Genomic DNA, 19489 nt, shown 5'->3' with positions numbered 1-19489 from the left:
CCACAAATTTGGCTCTAAATCTGCAGCAGCTGATGTGGAAAAGGAAAAATCATATAATTACACAACTTGCTGCGTCCAAAAAGTAAAATCAGTCTAAGGGCTCTGGAAAAATCAAAACATTCCCATGGGTCCTAGGTTACGCCCCTCTATCTCTTCTTCTTTTCAGATACCCAGCTTGTCCTGTCTCCAGGAGCTACTCAACACACGTCTGTGGATGTGTGAATGAATAAACAAGCAAAGTCATTCACTTGGAATTCATTCATTCTTTCATCCCACTAATATTTTCTGAGCATCCTCTGTGGGATAAGCACTGAACTAGGTTCCAGAGACAGGTTGGTGAATTAAAAAAAAAAAAACATAGTTGCTTCCCCTATGGTTCTCACATTACAGTGAAAGAGTTAGAGAAAATACAACAAATGAACAAAATAATGACAGAGTGCCTCATGCTAGGAAGAGAACAGACAGGAGCCTGAGGTGGAAATAATGGGGAGTAAGAGACAGATGTTGAATGGGTGTGGTCAGAGTGGCTGAGACCGTAAGTGAGAAGGAGGCAGCTATGTGGAGAGCCATCAAGCGCTTCGGAAGGAGCCTGTGCAAAGGTCCTGAGGTCAGCACAAGTCCAGCTGGATGTAGTCAGAGGTCATGGTGCCTCAAAAGGCGGAAAAGGAAGAAAGTGGCATGAGGCGATGCCTGGTGATCAGAGTGGGCAGGCTGTGTAAACCGAGGGCAAACTTTGGTTTTATTCTAAATGAAATGGAGGGTGAGAAGCCAGGGAAGGATATCCCACTTGAAAGATCACTCTGGCTGCACCTTAAAGAACAAACAGGAAGGCAGGAAGATCAGTGAAGAGGCTGCCTGCAGTCCAGACAAGGCATGAAGCAGAGGAGAGAAGTAGAAAAAAGAGGGGTAGGGGAAGGCTACAAACAGCCTGTAGAGGACCTGGACTTATCAGGATTTGGCAAGTGGTTTTAGATAATTAGGAAGGAAATATACAAAGAGAGGAATCGAGAGTGGCCCAAGATTTCCAGGGCAGGAGAGGGGATGATAACAATGATCCAAGTGGCAACATCAGCTAATGGAAACTGAGGCCTCATCTGCGCTGGGCTCTGCTAAGCACTTGGTTTGAATCATCTTTGCCATCCTCGCAACAAGTCCGTGTGGTTGGAAGCTATCATTATTCCCACTTTACAAACGAGAAGAAACACAGATATGAAATGCCCAAGATCCGAAGCTCATGCTTTCAACAATTAAGTAATTATGAGAAGCATGGTGTGTATGTGTATTTAATACATTCGTCTGGCACCTCTCAACCCTCCTGACTTACAGCCCAGGGGTAGGGTCCAAGCATCCATCTTTTTAAGAAGCTGCACAGATGACTTAGTGCAGGGGTACCTCAGGCATGCTCTGGCTGCTTAAGAACAACAGAACCACAGCATTCTGTTCGCCTAAGCTTTCAATAATAAAAAATTACAGTCAAAGTACAATTAATTGCTGACAAACCGGGACTAATTATTCCCTGTTTTTGTTTTTGCCTTCATCCAGGTCTTAAGTGCTAATGTTCAGCCAACTGTTTCTTGAGTCCTTCTGTTAGCTGCGCGGTGAGAGAGGGTTGGGAAGGAAGGGGCCTGAACCATGGGGAAGAAAGATGAAACACTCGGTGAATTGTTCCAGAATCTCTCTCAGGCGCTCAGAAGAGAAGCAGAGCCTGCAGCATGGTCAAGGGCAAACCCGCAAGGCGAAGACTGCTTCCCACATCTAGAAGGCAGCTTCAGAGTGTTCCGGGTCAGTGGCTTTCTAGGTTTCGCTAGTCTCCAAGAAAGGCAATTCTATCACCTGCTCTGGTGATGAACTTTCACTCTCCGAGATCTTGGTCTGAAAGTTCCCTGTCTTAGCTAACAGAAATCCCTAGAGCTGTTAATTAAACTCTTCTCCTTTTCAACTGTTAGTGGATATTCAAAAGAGATGGCCTTGATCTTCTCTGAACAATTCTTCACATGGAATAACAATTAAAAAAATTTTTTTTTCTGTGTTAGAATATATAAATTCAGCAAAACAAGGCGGGGGGGGGGGTAGGAAAAAGAAAAGAAGTTGTTCTCAACTTTCATTCCCAAGAGTTGTCTTCCAGAGAAATATAAATTGATTTATCACATACATATGTTAGCATCTGGAGGGAAACTAAGAACTATAATTATGATTAGAATCATTGAATTTTAGAGCTTGGAAGGAAGAGAAGAGTCCAAAAAAAAAGCATACATATTAATCATTCAGTATAATTTAATTAGGTTTTCTCATTTCACATTCCCAGTCACCCTATAGGAAGGGATCTACATGCCCTCAGTAGGTTAATCTACACTAACCTACTGAGTGAGCACATGACAGAACTCGAATTCCAAGACACATCTAGTGGGAATTTGGAGCCACAGTTCTCCACCAGGGGGCAATTCTGCTCCCCAGGGACATTAGGAATGGGATGTCTAGAGACATTTTTGGTTGTGCCACTGGGAACAGGGGGGCTCTACTGGCATCTAGAGGGTCTTCTAGGGGACTTGCAGTGGTTAAGACTCTGCGCTTCCAGTGTAAGGGGTGTGGGTTTGCTCCCTGGTTGGGGAACTGAGATCCCATATGCTATGTGGTACAGTCAAAAAATGAAATAAATTTAGAGGGTGATATAGAAGCCAGGGATGCTGCTAAACATCCCACAATGCACAGGGCAGGGTGCACAATAAAGAATTTTGTGACCCAAAATGTCAATAGTGCTATGGTTGAGAAACTCAGCCTCACGGAATTCTCCAGTAGAATCCTTCACTCCTGCCAGATTGACAAATGAAAGCAAAGATTTAGGTGCAGAAAAATGTTTATAGTTTTCAACTTAATAACTCGTTTGATTATCATTCTGAGCTACCTAGAGTTTACCTTCCTACAAAAGGAAGAATCTGATTCAGTTTGTTTGACATTTCACAGATCTAGTGAAAGTTCTTTTCAAAACTATTCAAAGAGTAAGTGTGATTCATTTCCTTTCAAGGCCAGAATGAAACCTTGCTTTGAATGTGCTCAATTATTTACTGTCTAGTTCTTCTTAAAGGAACAGGGTAGATTCAAGTATGAAAATAACGAGCATTGCTATGTGGAAAATTCTTCCTAAGGTGCCATGAAGAGCCAGTGGTCCATAACCAGATGGTCTGCAACTGAATCCTAGCTCCACCATTTATTAGTTTCATAACCTTGGGTGACTGACTTAAAAAACTCTTTTTGCCTCATTTTCCTGACCTGAAAAATGGGGATGATAATAGCTTGAATTTCATATGGTTTATTATAAGGATGAATGGAGCAAAATACTTACACAATGATGGGTTTGAGTATTTGTTGTTGCCATTATTGTGACAATTACTGTAGTATTGTTCTCTTGGTGGAAGACGAGAATGGCAGGAAGTTTTGAACTTGAGAAAGATTTTAGAATAACCAGAAATTTTAGAAGATGCAAACTGTTCTCAAATTCGACTTTGGCTACTACATTTCTTAAGCTTAGCGAAAAAAATCCTCACATGGATCACAGATACAGCAGGTCCTTTGCACCTGCTCCAAGGGCTAAATGTGTCAAGAAATGTCTAAAAAGATAAACAACTAAACTCCCTGAGTACTTACTGTGCACCACGCATCACACTATGCCTCACATCACACCTCAGTTACTGTTTTTAATGCCACGAAGTAGGTGCTTTTTCTGCATCTTCCTTCTAGCAATGGGGAAAGCAAAATTTACCAAGGTTAAGGGCCAGGTCCAAGGGCAGTTGGGCAGCTTATGTCAGCAGCGGGACTTGAATGCAGGTGCACTTGACCCTCATCAAACTGTTTAACCAGTGAGTTATATCGCCTCTGCCTGTCTTATCCTGGGAGCAAACGTACAGTATGACCTAAGGATGCACAGTGGTGAATCAGTTTCCCTCTAACGGACTAATGGACTTGAACAACATACTCTGTTCCTGCATTCTTTTTCTTTTTTGGGAGGGGGGGCTGCCGCCTTTTTGATCTAGGCTGTCCGCTAAGTGCTACAGCAAGAGGAAGCCTAAATAAAACACACACATCCCAGGACGCCTGCTGAGATGCCTTCTGGAGAACATTTGGTCTGCCCAGGCCCCAGACAACAGAGGAGGAATTGTGTAAGCACACTCATTGAAGGAGGCTCCAGAGTCACACCACTTATACAGAGGGTGGTTCCTGGGACACTGAGGAGGCTGCCGGCCCGGGAGTGAGGAGTCCACGGCCGAGAAAGACGGCTCAGATGACCAGCACCCCTTCTCCCAAGTCCAGGTGTGTCCACCAGTGAGGAAGTCTGCTCTGTCACAAAAGCCCACACCACCACCCCTCTTCAGCTGCACCGGTGACATGTCTACAGACGAACATCTGACGCTCAAGCCTGAGGTTACAAGCACTCGGCAGTCCTGGCCCTGAGTCCTAGAAGGACACTCTTAAAAAGCAGACCTGGCCTTGGAGCACTTGCACAAGTTGGAACTGGTGTCTTCCAGTCACAGCTGAGTACGTAGGTCCTAGAGCATCTGGGAGTTCCTTGGGGTTCTAGGAAACTCTCAAAGTACAATTTCCAAAGCACATAGGTGATGCCAGGTTCAGATGCCAAGACTGAGAAGTATGGAAAGAACAAGATGTTCTGTTTCCAGATGGCCCATAAAACAATGGAGGGGCTTGATGGGGTTGGAAGGAGACACTCTCTGGCACAGAACCTTTTCTGTCTTTTCAGCACAACCCAGGATGAGGGCTTGAGAGGCCCCAAACATTGTGAAATGAGTTATTGCTCCCTTTAACTTATAGTATGCTCTTATTTTATTATTTTGAAATAACTTCTCAAATTACATACTCAATGCCTTACACAGAAAGAAAATACCAAAAGGCACAGATTCGTGTAATACAAAAACCAGGCAAAAGCCCATTGCCTGGACCACTCCTCTTAAGATTTTAGTCTGTATTTATTTCTAATAACTTTTTCAGGAACACATTAAAACAAAAAAGAGGTTTAAAGGACATCTTCTGTAATACAGGTTTTCCTCAATGAAGAGTATACCACTGACTTTTGTTCTTTTCAGTATGTGGCTATATATACAGGTTCTTTAGGTATTTAAAATAATCCTATGATATGCACAGATTAGGACACCAAGACCAATTTGTAAGGCAACCTGGGCAGGCAGCCACAGATGATACTTACATGAAAGGGTGTGGCTTTGTTGGTACAAAAGTTTATGGGTACTGAAATCACAATTTCACAAAATTTTCAGCTGTCAGAAAACATTTTCTTTGTTTTTGTTTTCTCTAGCTTTTAACAAATATAAAAACCATTCTTAGCTTGTTACAAAACTAGGCACTGGACCAGATTTGGTCCTTAAGTCACTGGTCTTGACTCCTGATCAAAAATACTGGTATAGCTGCTTTTTTCCTAAATATATCTTCCTTCATAACCCCTTTGCTGTTCTACTCTTGAACTACTAGAACAAACCGTCCAAAGTCGGTGACATTTTCGTGTCTTAATGGACAGCAAAAGATCGAAGAGATTTTTTTAAAGTAGCCAAATATTGGGGCCGACAAATGAAAAAAATATGACATGTGGAGACACATAATTACACAAACTAATGCTGGTTGAACATCAAACACGTGACAGGCACCAACTTGAGAGCTGAAAATTTAGGAGAAGTCATGCCACAGTAACTAGTGGTCTGAGAAGCTCCATGCTTATGACCACATACAGCAAGTACCCGCTCAGGCAGCACGGTCACTGGCTGTAGCTCTGCCCCATAGTTTCCCACTCCTGAATCTGGGCTGATGGGGCAGCTTCTACCAAGAACACTGCCAATCTTAAGGTAAAGGGGAAGAACATGGCAAACCAGGCCGGAAGTAACATGTGTCCTTTCACTCAAAATTCACTGGCCAAAACACATTACATGGTCGTGCTTGAAATCAACAGACTAGATAAATTCTTCTGGGGGTTCAGGAGAGTCAATACTTGTGAAAATAATAAAGTCCACAACAAAAACTTAACTCTATCTTCATAACAACCCCTTGAGACAGAAACTACTTTTCCCATATTACTGATATAGAAACTGAGATCCAGAGAGTTGAGCTGGCTGAGGTCACATGGCTAATATACAGAGCTGGCATGTGGCCCCCGAGGGTCTCACTTCAGAATTTATATTCAAATCTCCAGCGATGTGCCTGCTTTCTGCAAACACCAGACAGATGTAATAACTGGAAAGTCAACTACCAAAAGCTATTCATCCATATAGGTAACTACTCAGTTGACCAAAATGATGGGACCATGACCCCAATATGTCAGACATTATGACAAAGGTTATCTAAGCTGTGCCTACCAAATACTGAGGACTGTGCTGGAGAGACAGGCTCCTTGCTAGAGGTGAAGATATTTGACTCAAACAGTTAAGACTTGGAGTATCATCATTTCATAAACAAAATCAATGATAATATAATTCATATGCATTTGGAGTAATTTTGTTTTAAAACAGGAAAGCCCTAACTTACACAATGAAAGAGCATTGGCATGTCCAAAGAAACATAACAAATGTTTTACAAATTAAAACATTTTACAAACATTTAAACAAATATTTAGATGTCATTATTTATTGTGAAGGCATTTTGGGGAACTCCTTCCATCTCTCCCTCCACCCTCCCTCCCTCTTTCCCATCTTTTCTTCCTTATTTTAAAAATAAATATCCTGCTCCCAAAATAGAAAAGTCATTCTTTGTAGCTCCTGCATTTTTACTATCCATTGTTTGTGGATTTCCCTTGGTAAGTTCATGGCACCTCTAGCACTGTTTCCTATCATCCTTTTCCAAGTATCACGAAGCCACAGTGTTCAGGAGACCATGAAATAAGGACAGAAGGAGGAGGAGGACTTCACGTTTCTCCTCCTGACCAGCGGGCTCATACAATGGGAAGCACAGGAGGGCTCATTAGTCCTCATCTGTAGGAACTCACACTCCACTGACAGCCCTGAGAAAGCAGCTCTCAATTCTGTCATCAACTGATGTACGTGTAAAAATAAAAACGCTCCTAAGACAAATACTGCTATAAAAAGTCAGTGCTGGTATATAATTGGCACTTAATATTCACTGGTTAAATGAATGCTGAAAAGAGCAGAGTTAAATAAGTGAAGTATACACAGAATTTTTTTTAATAAGGTAAAGAAAATTATACCACCCAGACATGATAATCATTAACATTTTGATATAAAACCTTTGTCTTTTTTCTTATATGTATGTATATTTGAAAAAAAGAAAAGCACACTAAATAGACAACTTTTACTTATCAATATATCTTCCTTTAGGTATTTAAAGGTATTTATATCAAAAAAATTTCAGTTAAATTTTAATGGATACATTGTTTCAACACATTAATATTCCAGCTGTTGCTAGAATGTTCTATAACCTTACTGCTAGTTATTTATTTCTGACTTGCAATTACGAAAAAAAAAACATTTTTATGAATACCCAAGTGATACACTTCCTTTAAAAAAAAAATTATTTGCTTAGTAAAAATTCCTGGAAATTTCATCACTGAGTTACACTGCATGAATATTTTTCAGGCTTATAATATTTTGCCTGAGATTTTGAACCAATGTGTATTCCCAATAGCAGTATATGCCCATCACCCAGCATCCTTCAAAATTAAGTATTATCACTGGCAATTCAAAAAAAACAGAGCTTGGTTATTTAATAGGTAAAATGCTGTCTCATTTTTGTTTTACTTTCTACTGCTTATTGCTGCTGAGCTGAACTTCTAAAATCCCCATCTGCCACATGTATTCAGCTTCTCTACACTTTTTGTTCATATCCTTTGGCCCATCTGGAAGGCACTTTGAAAGCAAACAGTCATCATCTGTATAAAAGAGAACAGGGTCTGTCCCCGCCCTTTAATCCTTCCCCCTCCTTTACCTCATCTTCTTACTGCTGACCTAAGACTAATAAGTGAACATTAATGCCAAAGAATCCATTCCCACCTAGAGAAGAAAGACCTGTCTCTTCCTCCACAGTGAGAACACAATCACTGCTGGACCGCTCGCCCTCTGCTGTCCTTCCCCTCACTCCTCAGCACCCAGAGTCCACAGATGCTGGTGGGATGAGGAAGCTACAGGAGCTCTGAGAGGTATGGAAATGGAATTTGTGCAAGAAGCACCCCTAAGAACCCCCTCCAATAACAGCTTTCAGTTAGAAAGAAGATTAGAGATCTGTCAAAACCAATTTCAGCATCCATCACTTCCCCTAATCTGCTTCTCAAGAGGCATGGAAACTGCTGCTGCAAGACGCTGGCACACACATGCTGAAATGCCCACTGAGCAGGAAGCTTCTCATGAAACATGACAACTGGGCATGGAGGAGGTTGTTGGCGTGAGGAGCAGAGGACCACCTTGCGACAGAGCTGGGCACTAATCCTTTGGAAACACTTCTGTTTCAGGGAAATTAGCTAGGCACAGAATGAGTACTTGGACTCTGAAAAGTCACAGAAATGTGGGGGTTTCCAAGCCAACAGAATAAAGAACCCAAAGCTCAACACTCAAGATTCAATTAGAGACCTGGGCTAGCATTTATAAAATCCATCTAGCAACACCAACACCCCTCAAAGTAAGCATCTTCACTGTGAATGATAGAGAAGAAGGAACTGTCTTTCCCTGCATGGCTGGGATGAACTGCACAAGCTTCAGGACAACTGAATCTAAGCTGATTTGCCTTGAAGGGTCCACTCCTCTCTGGCATGAAAATCAACAGGCACTTTTCTTCACTTTGGTGTGAATGTTTTTAACAAAAGCCTATTCATTCTATTTGATATTTTTTACTCATAAACCTAATGCCACAAAACACTGATTAGGCGTACCCTACCTTACAGGCACTGCAGCATAAAGAGACAGGTAAGTACAGGATCAGGGGCCAGCAATCACCAAGCTGCTACAGTCCCTCTGTTCCTAAATGTCACCTGCCAGTATGGTAGACGTTTGGCTGAGACTGAAATGAAAAAAAAAAAAAAAAAAAAAATCTCCCTTGTATCCTCTGCACCTGGATACTTAGGGAGCTGACCAAGCACCAGCCTTTACGGAAAGCAATCAAATCCAGCAATCAAGTTAACTGCCACTGGCAGTCAGGCAGACTGGGAGGGGTTTAATTCCCAGCTCTATGCTGGTAAGTTGTATGACAATGAGCAAGTTACTTATCCTCTCCTGGAGCAAATAAGTTATTAGCAAATGCAGTCAAACAAGACTATCTGAATAGCATCTGGGATATGAAAAGGATTATTATAACATTTCCTCAACTTAAAAATAAATACTAACTGCCCATCAGCAGAAGGATGGATAAAGATGATGTGGTATACATACACAATGGAATACTACTCAGCCATGAGAAGAAGGAAATAATAACATTTGCAGCAGCCTAGATAGACCTAGAGATTATTATATTAAGTCAGGGAGAGACAAACATTGTATGATATCACTTACATGAGGAATCTAAACAAAAGTACAAATGAACTTATTTACTAAAGAGAAAGAGAATCACAGACATAGAAAACAAGCATACCGTTACCAAAGGGGAAGGGGACAGGAAAGATAAATTAGGTGTATGTTTTGAACAGATACATGATACTTCATATAAAATAAATTAAACAAGGATTTACCGTATGGCACAGGAAATGATATTCAATATCTATAATGGATAAGAATTGGAAAATAAAGAATGTATATACATGTATACATATTTGTATACATATAGCAATGTAGGAGCAATGACCAAATCACTCTACTATATACCAGAAACTAACACAATATTACATATCAACTTTGTATCAATAAAGGAATAAACATTCAAACTCAAGCTACCCCTTGGAGGTTCAATGTGAAGATTAAATAAAACTTGTAAAACGTTCATCATGATACCTGGTCAAGAGTAAGTGCTCAATACCAGTAGCTATTATTTTTAATTAATGAAAAGTTTCAGAATTTAAAAAGAACTATATATAGGCTGATTCTAGTCCTGAATTTACTATCACCCACTCTACTACTTAACTTTATTTCAACTTTCATTTGAGAATCTGGCATTTGTGAGCAAATGCTGAGGATGTCACACAGGTCACTTAAAACTATGGTATCAGTTGTTAAAGTCAAAATCACATTTTAAATGAAATAAGAAAAACAAACAAACAAAAGAACTGGTATGGAAACCTACCATATGCTGAGACGGCGACAGTAAAAGTGGCCAGCTCCCAATGAGAAGAGGAGGTTAACACCCCTCCATGCATTGTATCAAACCCAGCCATCATCACGATGGCGCCATAACCTTAAACTCAGCCCTAGACAAACATTATCATGGTGGTTTCTCAACCCAATATTGTGAAGACACTCATAAGCCAGAAAGTTCTTTTAAGAGGGCAGGGGATACACATTCTGTCTACTAGTTACTGCCAAACTGTGCTCTAAAATGGCTGCACTAAAGAGTTTTGCATAAGGAATATGAATTTTTACTCTTGAATCATCCACAAGATGCAAGGAGAGAGACACTAATATATCACCATTTTATAGATGAAAAAAAAAAAGCACAGTGAAGTCATAAAACTTATTTTGTTTATATGAACAGGAAGTAGTAATACTATAAAGCAGTATTAAGTTGCCTACATGTGAATGCATCTGAGTGTGAGTATTTGTGTCCTTTAGGTCAAGTGGAGAGAAAACAGAACAAGTTTCTGTGGTCAACAAGAAGTAGTGAACGCATGGATTCTTTATGTACAAGAAAATGTATGCCGCATGAGCCACAGAAGCTTCTAGGCTAGTGGTTCTCAACCTCGGCTACATATTAGGATCTGTGGAGACCTCTGAAAGATCCCCATGTCCAAGAAACAGCTTCATCTGTTATAACAGACTCTAAAGGGAGGTGGAACCCAGACATCAGTATTTCTTCAAACTCTCTGGGTGATTCCAGCATGCACCCAAGTTTCAGAAACACTTGAGCATGAAGGTATTTTTTTAATGTATCTACTATTAAATTTGGAACAACCTAAACATCCAATATCCCCCATAATATCTGGGTTATTATGCAGGTATGTAAAATAGTAACTGGTAATACTGGAAGCATATAGAAATCTTGATGATATAACATCAGGTGAAATGGTCAGGTTGACTTTGCCTCCAGCAGGTAATCAAAAGTAGAATATTGTCTTTCCATGGGTCCTGCATGACTTCGGACTTTCAAGCTAAATTCTCTAGCCATCTGCCAATTCTACAAGTCAGTGATAATGCTTCCAAAAAGTTCTTCTGGTGTTATTTTTTTATAAAATGAGATATTTATCAAATTTCCCATGAACTATTACTCTAAGAGGGTAAAAATACTCATGAGAATAAACACAGGAAAAGAAAATGGGAAAATAAATACTACTATGGCATGTCACCATAAAACATGACATCCGAATAACAGCACTGAAGAGAACTTACTTAATAAATTTTAATCAAGCACAGCAGGCAAATGCTTTGGTATTAACTATTGCAGGCAAACATCATCAATGGAAGCTAAAATTGGTAAGCAAAAGTACAATGACAAACCGAATATGTGCATCATCTCAAAGTGTCTCCCAATAAGACAAGCATTACTTACAAAGGGAAAAATAGTAACTTTACAGCAGAGAAACCTGGCAGACAGTACCTTAAAAAAAGTGGTCAAAACTAGCATCACTGGTACCAAGACATGCTGATATCACGTACGATACTTCCTGACAAGATGTACTGAAAAGAACATAGCATGACTTCAGTGGTCTTTCAGTCAAAAAAGCATACCCCAGTCAAATCATGCAAGAATATCAGACAAATCTAAATTGAGGGACACTCAAATAAATGATCAGTTCTGTTCAACTATGTCAAAGTCATGAAATAAAAAGACAGGAACCATCACAGATTAGAGTCATAGACAAAAAGAAGACATGAAAACCAAATGCAATGTGAGATCCTGGAAAAGATCCAGGACCAGGAAATGAAGACATTAATGGGAAAGTTGTGAATTATGAATAAGGTCTGTGGCTGAGTTAATGACATTGTGTCAATGTTAATTTCCTGGTTATGATGATCGTACAATAATTTTTTTAAGATATCAGCCTTAGGGAAAACTGGCAGAAGGGTACCTGGGGACTCTCTGTACTAATTCTATAACTTTTTATAATTTTAGATAATTTCAAAAGAAAGTTTTCAAGTATTAGTGAAGTTAAATTATTTAAAAATAAACATTAATATGAGTGTTGATATATTCTTCCCTCCCCCATTCAACCATCATGTGTGTATTTTGGGGATTAAAAAATGGAGTCAGGAAGATTTAGGAAGATTACCAAGACCCTCTGGGTAGAGGAGGTGAACTTAGTCTTGAACCAGGGCAGTTTAATTCTTAATCCCTCCCTGGTGGGCATATAGAGAAATATAAGGACACAGGCAGGGTGTCTGCCTACAACGGGAGTTCCAGTGGGTGGAACTCACTCCTTGGTGTTTCTACCACCAGCTTTTGTGACTCCAGGGAGAGCCACTGCCACCTTCTGCCTCCCCGAAATACCCTCCAAGATCAGCAGAAATAACTAACCAGAGACACGGCCTGATAATATTCCAGCTGCAAGCGAGATATTATTGAAGTTTGGCACCAATGGCCAAGATAACTATCTCTGAAAACAGAACACTACACTCTACCCAGAAGGTATCCCCTTCCTCTTTCCCCTATATTACCTCTGAGCAAAGTCTGAGGAGGTAGGAGTTGGTTCTTTGGGACACGAGTCCACCTTCTCCCCAGGATTGGCAGCTTCCTCAATAATGCTATCTTTCCTTCTACTCCCTCCATTACTCCCCAAAAGAGAAATGTAAGCCTTTAAAAACTGAGACTGACTTACGGGCAAGTAATTATGGAGTAGTCAAAATATCCCTGGGTTTTTAATCAAAGGTATGGACACAAATGCCCAAGCATTGAGCCCACTACAGTATAAATTTATGATCATGAATCAATGATCTGTAAAAATGGAGACAAACTTTTTAATTGCACATAATTTTAGGGAGGATAAAGTGAACAGGTGTGCCCGAAAGCATGCAGTAAAATAGTAAAACCCTGTTATAAAGTGGTTATTAAAATTACCAAGAATAACAACAGTATCTACCTAAGCAAGATAATTCTGCCATTTCCACTCCCAAACTACAACCACAGCATCCTAGCATTTAATGGTACTTATCCCATATGGAAGTAAATCTGTCTTGCCTTCTGCCTGAACTTGGAGCCTGGGGCCACCAGTCTTCATGTGTGGTCAGTATTAAGCACCATCTGTCCTGAGTTAATGTAACTCCTCCTCAGTTTCAGCAATGAATACAGGCTGCACTGGTGAAAGCATAAACAGATACAATACAAAGAAAGACTTTTCCCTTCTGTTTATTACTTCAGAGGGTGGCATTCACCTCCTAGCTGTTTACTCATCTAAATTGTGTGATAAAATGCCTTTTGAACACTTTTTACAGGCAATTAGATGCAATCAGTTCTCTTCTTGCTTAATTCTCCTCAGCAAACAAGATACTAAAAAACCAATAAGAAGCTGGGCTTCATTTCAAATCTTTTTTTTTTTTTCCTGCTGCACATATATTCCCTGAAGCCACTCTACTCCTTGCTCCTTAAAAAGCCCTAACAATAGCTATACTCATTATCTCTGGTGGAGGTCACTTTTCTCATTGCTCATCAGTGTGAGAATATGAGATGGACAGGAAGCTATTTGTGGTGGACATTTGGGTTTTAGTCTCCTCCAGATCCTTCTGGTACCACCATCTAAGTTTTCTTCTGGGGAACCCCCTCCTTCCCCTACTCTCAGTTTATAAGGCTTGAATAGGTTGGGCAGCTCCCATCCCATTACAAAGAAGCTGGGACTGGCCAATCGGCCTAGCCCATCATCTTGACCAGAGTTCACAGGTGGGCATATGCTCCCACCTAAGTACAAGGAAAGACAATCATGTGATTTTTGTGGGAAGGAGTGGAAAAAGAGAGCTTCCTTTCCCTCAGGGTACTGTGTATAACAAAATGTAAGGCTTTTGTGTATCACTCACTTTAAGTTAGGTTTCCGTTCATTGCAACCCAGAGTGATGTGATTTCAAGAAAGCAGGTAAACACTGAACATTTCCCTTTGTGAACTAAGATGCTGCCAGCATGGGTCCACAGTTTTTAAGGGGACAGGGATGGTTGCCCAGGATCAGCCACAACAATCTTAGCCACCTTCCCTTGCAGTCATGGGAGGGATCATTTACAAATCAACCTGCAGGTGTCAAGAGCCATCTGCAACAAGGGAATGGAGATTTTCTGTGTAGAGCTAGCACATAGTACACACGGCCCCCAAATAACCAGTTCAGTCTCATTTTCTACCTTCTGCTTCCCACGTCTCTGACACGTCAGGCACAAAGACCATCTTTCCCTTCCCTAGATCACAGCACACGGCTTCAGGCTGCCACACTAACACACTTGGGCCTGTCCTCTTCTAATAGAGAAGAACAAATCTGACTCCGTATTACATCTATTTCTTGAATGTTAACCTTTGTACACTATTGCTTTTGCTTCAAGTTAAGAATGTTACCAATAGCCTGAAATACAGGGTAGCCCATTCTCAAGGCTCTCACTTTAAAGTTAAGAGTATAACACTTCTCCATTCATGTAGAAAAGTGACAGAACTGAGAATAACATTTGTCTTACCGGAGGTTTACAGGAATATGGTGACCAGACCTACCTGTACAGCTACAAAAACAAGGGATTGCTATACCAAGAAGTTTGCAACTAACCTTGCCTTTAAAAATGCTTTGCTGAAACCCTTCAGGGGGTTCGGGGTTTGGGCAGCACCAGTCACCTGTCTCCTTGCAAGGCCCTGCAATAAACCTTTTTCTGTTCCAAACTCTGACATTTGGGTTTGTCTGGCCTCACTGTGTGTCAAGCACATGAACTTCTGTTCAGTAACACTCTAAGATCCAGCGCAGAGACTTCCTCTTTGAGGTTTCCCACAACCTTCCCAGGCAACATCTGTGGTCCTAATCATGGATTCCCACAGTAGGGACACGTTGCAGCAGCAGGTACAGGGGGGACCACGTGATTTACATTGATGCACATGTCTTCAGCCTTTATCCGTCTATGTACGCAGGTTCTGGCTTTGTCAACCTGACTTCCTATGTCTACCTTAAACCCTCCCTATCCCCCATTTGAGGTCTCTGGTCTGAAAACACGGAAGAGTTTGCATTATTTATCCAGGAGACTAATTTAAGCCTTTATGAAGCTGAACTGAGAGAAGGTGGCGGGGTGGGGGGGCGGGGGGTAGAGAAGGAGAAACTGAAGAGATGTGTGGAGGAGGGTGCCAGGGAAAAGAGTGTTTTTTGAGGAATTCCTAGGGAAGTTTAGAAGAGAAAGATAAAGGGCAACTAACTGCATGAGGGAAGCAGATGAGTGAGGAAACTAGTTTTTTTTTAAGGACTGTTTTCAAGTATCTTTCCACGATGTTTGAGAAAAGCAAGGAAAGAATGGGTGGTTTTTTGAAACCATCTTCAGTTGTCAAAAGATATTTCTTTGATGACAACACCTCTCCTAAACACATGGGTCTCTGCAGGCTCACGCACACACCCTCACACATACACATTCAGAGAGAATTGTACACACTACATTTCAGATCCACTTCTCTCCTTATATTGTAATTTCACAAAAATCAGGGAGCACTTCTTAGACTGTTACAACATAGCTCTTAGTGCTCAGCACAGAGCATCTCCATACACACTCTTTTTATGGTAGTATTTCGTCTGCCCCTCATCACAGTACTCTGAGCAGAAGGATTTTATGCATGAAGGAACAAGGACTGTTCCCTTAAAAAGAATAAGGACCTGGAAAAAAGAGCCAATAAACAGTGAAAACTAACAAGGACAAATGTGACTCTGTATTGAATCTATTCTCTTAGCTTTAACTTTTGTGCTCCATTGCAAATATTTAGTCATGCTTTTGTAGAATGTTGCCTATAGCCTGAAATATATGGGGTAGCCCATTCTTAAGGCTCCAATCTTTGAAATATAATACATCCATTCATACAGAGATAAAAAGTTACAGAACCGAGTATAACTTTTGTCTCGTTGGAGGTTTACAGGAATGTGATGACCAGACCTACTTGGACAGCTACAAGGAACAAAGGATTTTGGCACCAAGAAGTTTGTAACAGCCAACCATATCTCTTCCCTTTTTTGTATAAAAGAAGCCTAAATTCAAACTTGGTTAAGATGGTGCTTTGGGATACCAGTCCACCATTTCCTTGGTCTGCTAGCTTTTCTAATGAAGTCACTATTCCCCGCCCCCAACAACTCGATTTATTGTCCTGTGGTGCAGCATGCAGGAAGACTTTGGATTAGGTAATACACCTACAGTTCAACATCAACTTTCTAGTAAATCATATTGTGATCTCCTACAAATATTCTAGAACCTAGGCAGAACTAAATACCAACATGTGAACCATGACTGAGTCTCCAGACAAGACTTTCTCGGGCACCACATTTCGGCAATCTTTCATAGGTTAACCATGGACATAGCTAACAGTTGTTTTCTTTCTTTCTCTCTTTCAGAATAGAACTTTGTACCAATTTTCAAATTAGGGTAGGTTTTCTTTCTTTGTTTCTTCCTTCAGGCAGCAAGACTGCAAGAACTAATAGTAGTCCCAAAGCCTGACATAATTCCTGGCACAAAGCATGTGTTCAATAGACTGGATAATTCCAATGTGAACTTAAGTTCCAGTGTGTTCTATGCAAGAAGTCTCCACTCTTCTAAGGGTTTTCCCCAGAAACATTTCCCTAGATGACTTTTCTCCCCATTCTCAGAAGCCATGGCAAAAAGTGAAACAGGAGAAAGAGCCACGAGCTTCCTCAGTGCAAAGATGCAAGATGACAAAGTGAGTTGTGACACTACATGAAGAGAACCAGGGCTCATCTGGGGACTGGCTGTCATTTTCATATGGATTCCGGCCAACCCTTAATAAAAGTCAGAGCTGCAGCTGACCATCACTGGTGTGTCTTCTTTCAGAACACACTCAGACTGAAGACCAAGGAAGCGTGGTTGGGTTTCAGAGAGCTTCAGTCACACAGGGACAGTCATTCCACATCATTCAGTTGGGTCCTTCCCTGCACAAGAAGTGGCCAGTGGGCTGGCCTGCCTCCCACCTCCCTTTTTCAGACCACCATCCAAAGCCAGACTACCCGGCCTACCTACCCACCTATAGTGTCCTGGAGCTGACACCCTAAGTGTGCATGGAGCAGATCCAGAACCCTCAGGGTTTCTGCCTAATTCCCTTCCACCGTAACACATGCCATACCAACCAGATCCAACAGGGCAGCCCAACATACAAATCAGAGTGGCACAACTGTGAGTGACAGGACAGAATATGATTTCTATAGTGACAGTGACTTAAAAAATGAAAGCAACTGAAATACTTCAATTTACCTTAAGCATCATTCAGGGGTCTCCAGAGAAGCAGAATCAGTAAAGCATCTTATAAGCCTGTATCTATCTATAGAGAGAGATGTATTTTAAGGAAATTGGCTCATACAATTGTGGAGGCTGGCAAGTCTAAAATACTTTGGGCAGGCTGACAATTCGGGTAAGAGTCATTGCTGTCTTGAGTCTGAAATCTGTAGGGCAAGCCAGCAGCCTGAGTGCTTGGGTGGGGTTCCTATGTGGCACCCTGGAGGCAGAAAGTTTTCTTTCTCATGGGAACTCAATTCTTTCTCTTAAGCCCTTCAAATAATTGGATAAGGCCCAGGCACACGATACAGGCCACTGGCTCAGATGGTAAAGAATCCACCTGCAATGCAGGAGATCCAGGTTCAATCCCTGTGTCAGGAAGATCCCCTGGAGAAGGGGATGGTAACCCACTCCAGTATTATTGCCTGGAGAATACCCTGGATAGATAAGCCAAGCAGGCTATAGTCCATGGGGTTGCAAAGAGTCAGACATGACTGAGTGACTAACACATACATACACACACAATATACAGAGTAATCTGCTTTACTTAAAGTCAAGTGATAGTAAACCTCAACCACATCTAAAAAATATCTTCGGGGCACCATCTAGACTAACTAGTCTTTGACCAAACAACTAGGCACCATAACCTAGCAGAACTGAAACAATAAAGTTAATCACTACATCTTAATTCAACATGTATAATTTAGTGGCTTTTGGGACTATGGGGAACCTTCCACTTTTTAAGTGTTTGGAGTATATCATAAAATTCACACATTTAAAATATATAAATCAATGATGTTTAGTAAGTTTATCAAGTCGTGTGACTATACCATAATCCAGCTTTATAAGGTGGTCATCATTCCATTAAGATCACTCATCTATGGGGGTCCTTTTGAAAATCTGCTAACCCTAGCCTTAAAAAACAGGTTCTACAGGTTGTTTATGCCCAACATCCAAGAACTTACCACTCACTGGAAATATTTTTAATAATGACTGGCATATATGCACACTTTGGGGTAGAATTCCAAGGGTCAAATATTCCCATTAGCTTAGCTTTAGTTGGAGGCCTCTCATGTAAATAATCTCCAGTCTGTTCCTCTCATTCCTATTCTTTGACCATTACAGTGTCTAAAACCCCATGACCTGGAAAAACAGATGCTTCTTAGTTTTAAAACTGCATCCTCCTTCCGACACATCTCTCTGGCTCTAAACATGTCTGTTGTGCAACTATTCTCCATCTCCAAGCCAGAAGAAAACTTCTAAATTGCAAATTAGCCACCTTCAGAGCCCAAGCTCCAGGAGATAGTGAAGGACAGAGAAGCCTGGCGTGCTATAGTTCATGGCGTCACAAGTGGTCAGACATGACTTGCAACAACAAAAGAGCCCTTCCAAGGTTTGCCTCATCATATCTGGTATCAAATCCAGAGGTTGCTCCTAAGATCAATAATTCATATCCAGCCATCTCTGCCATGGCAGTTGGCTGCTTTTCTGGCTCTGGCTGCCCTGCCTGGTACGTCTCACTTTATGAGCCCAAACTGCTCACCCTCCCTTCTCTTCATCTGACTAACATCGTGGAAGCACGTGACGCTTAGGCGGGGTTAGGTAGGTACAGCTTCCCTCTGTCCTAGATATTTAGCATGTTTCTCTTATTAAACGTACCATGTCATAGTATAACACCAAGCTTCCATCTCTCTCTACCCAACTGCATTGCTCCTTGGAAGATGCAGGCAGCCAGCCAGCCAACCAGCAGTTACTAATCTAGGAAACAGAGAGTCAGGCTTAAAGCTTAATCACAGCAACTGTATTCTTTGCAGGTCTGAATGTCTGTGGCCATGGAATTTTCCTGAAATATCCTTTTTAGTAAGGAGCAGATACCATTCTAGGGATTATCCGAAAGAAACAACTAGACGAGTTTAAAAAGACCTGTGTACAAACACACCCAGACCTATACTTTGGAAACATGAAA

General features: G+C 41.1%; 1 protein-coding gene across 2 annotated transcripts in view; it reads right to left on the bottom strand.

The window, feature by feature from the left end:
* Positions 1-19489, bottom strand: part of PRICKLE2 (prickle planar cell polarity protein 2) — a 338377-nt gene that overhangs the window by 262264 nt on the left and 56624 nt on the right. Inside the window, exon 1 of one of the 2 annotated variants that reach the window (XM_043885880.1) lies at positions 8893-8982. The exons of the other annotated variant lie outside the window; for it this stretch is intronic. The gene's annotated coding sequence lies outside the window, so the exon portion shown is untranslated. Of the gene's footprint in view, positions 1-8892; positions 8983-19489 lie in introns of those variants that run through there. 2 annotated transcript variants of the gene reach the window in all.

This window comes from Cervus elaphus, chromosome 24 (genome assembly GCF_910594005.1).
Source record: "Cervus elaphus chromosome 24, mCerEla1.1, whole genome shotgun sequence".
Lineage (NCBI taxonomy): Eukaryota > Metazoa > Chordata > Mammalia > Artiodactyla > Cervidae > Cervus > Cervus elaphus.
Note: the sequence above shows the minus strand (reverse complement) of the source record. Positions and strands in the feature narration are given on the sequence as shown.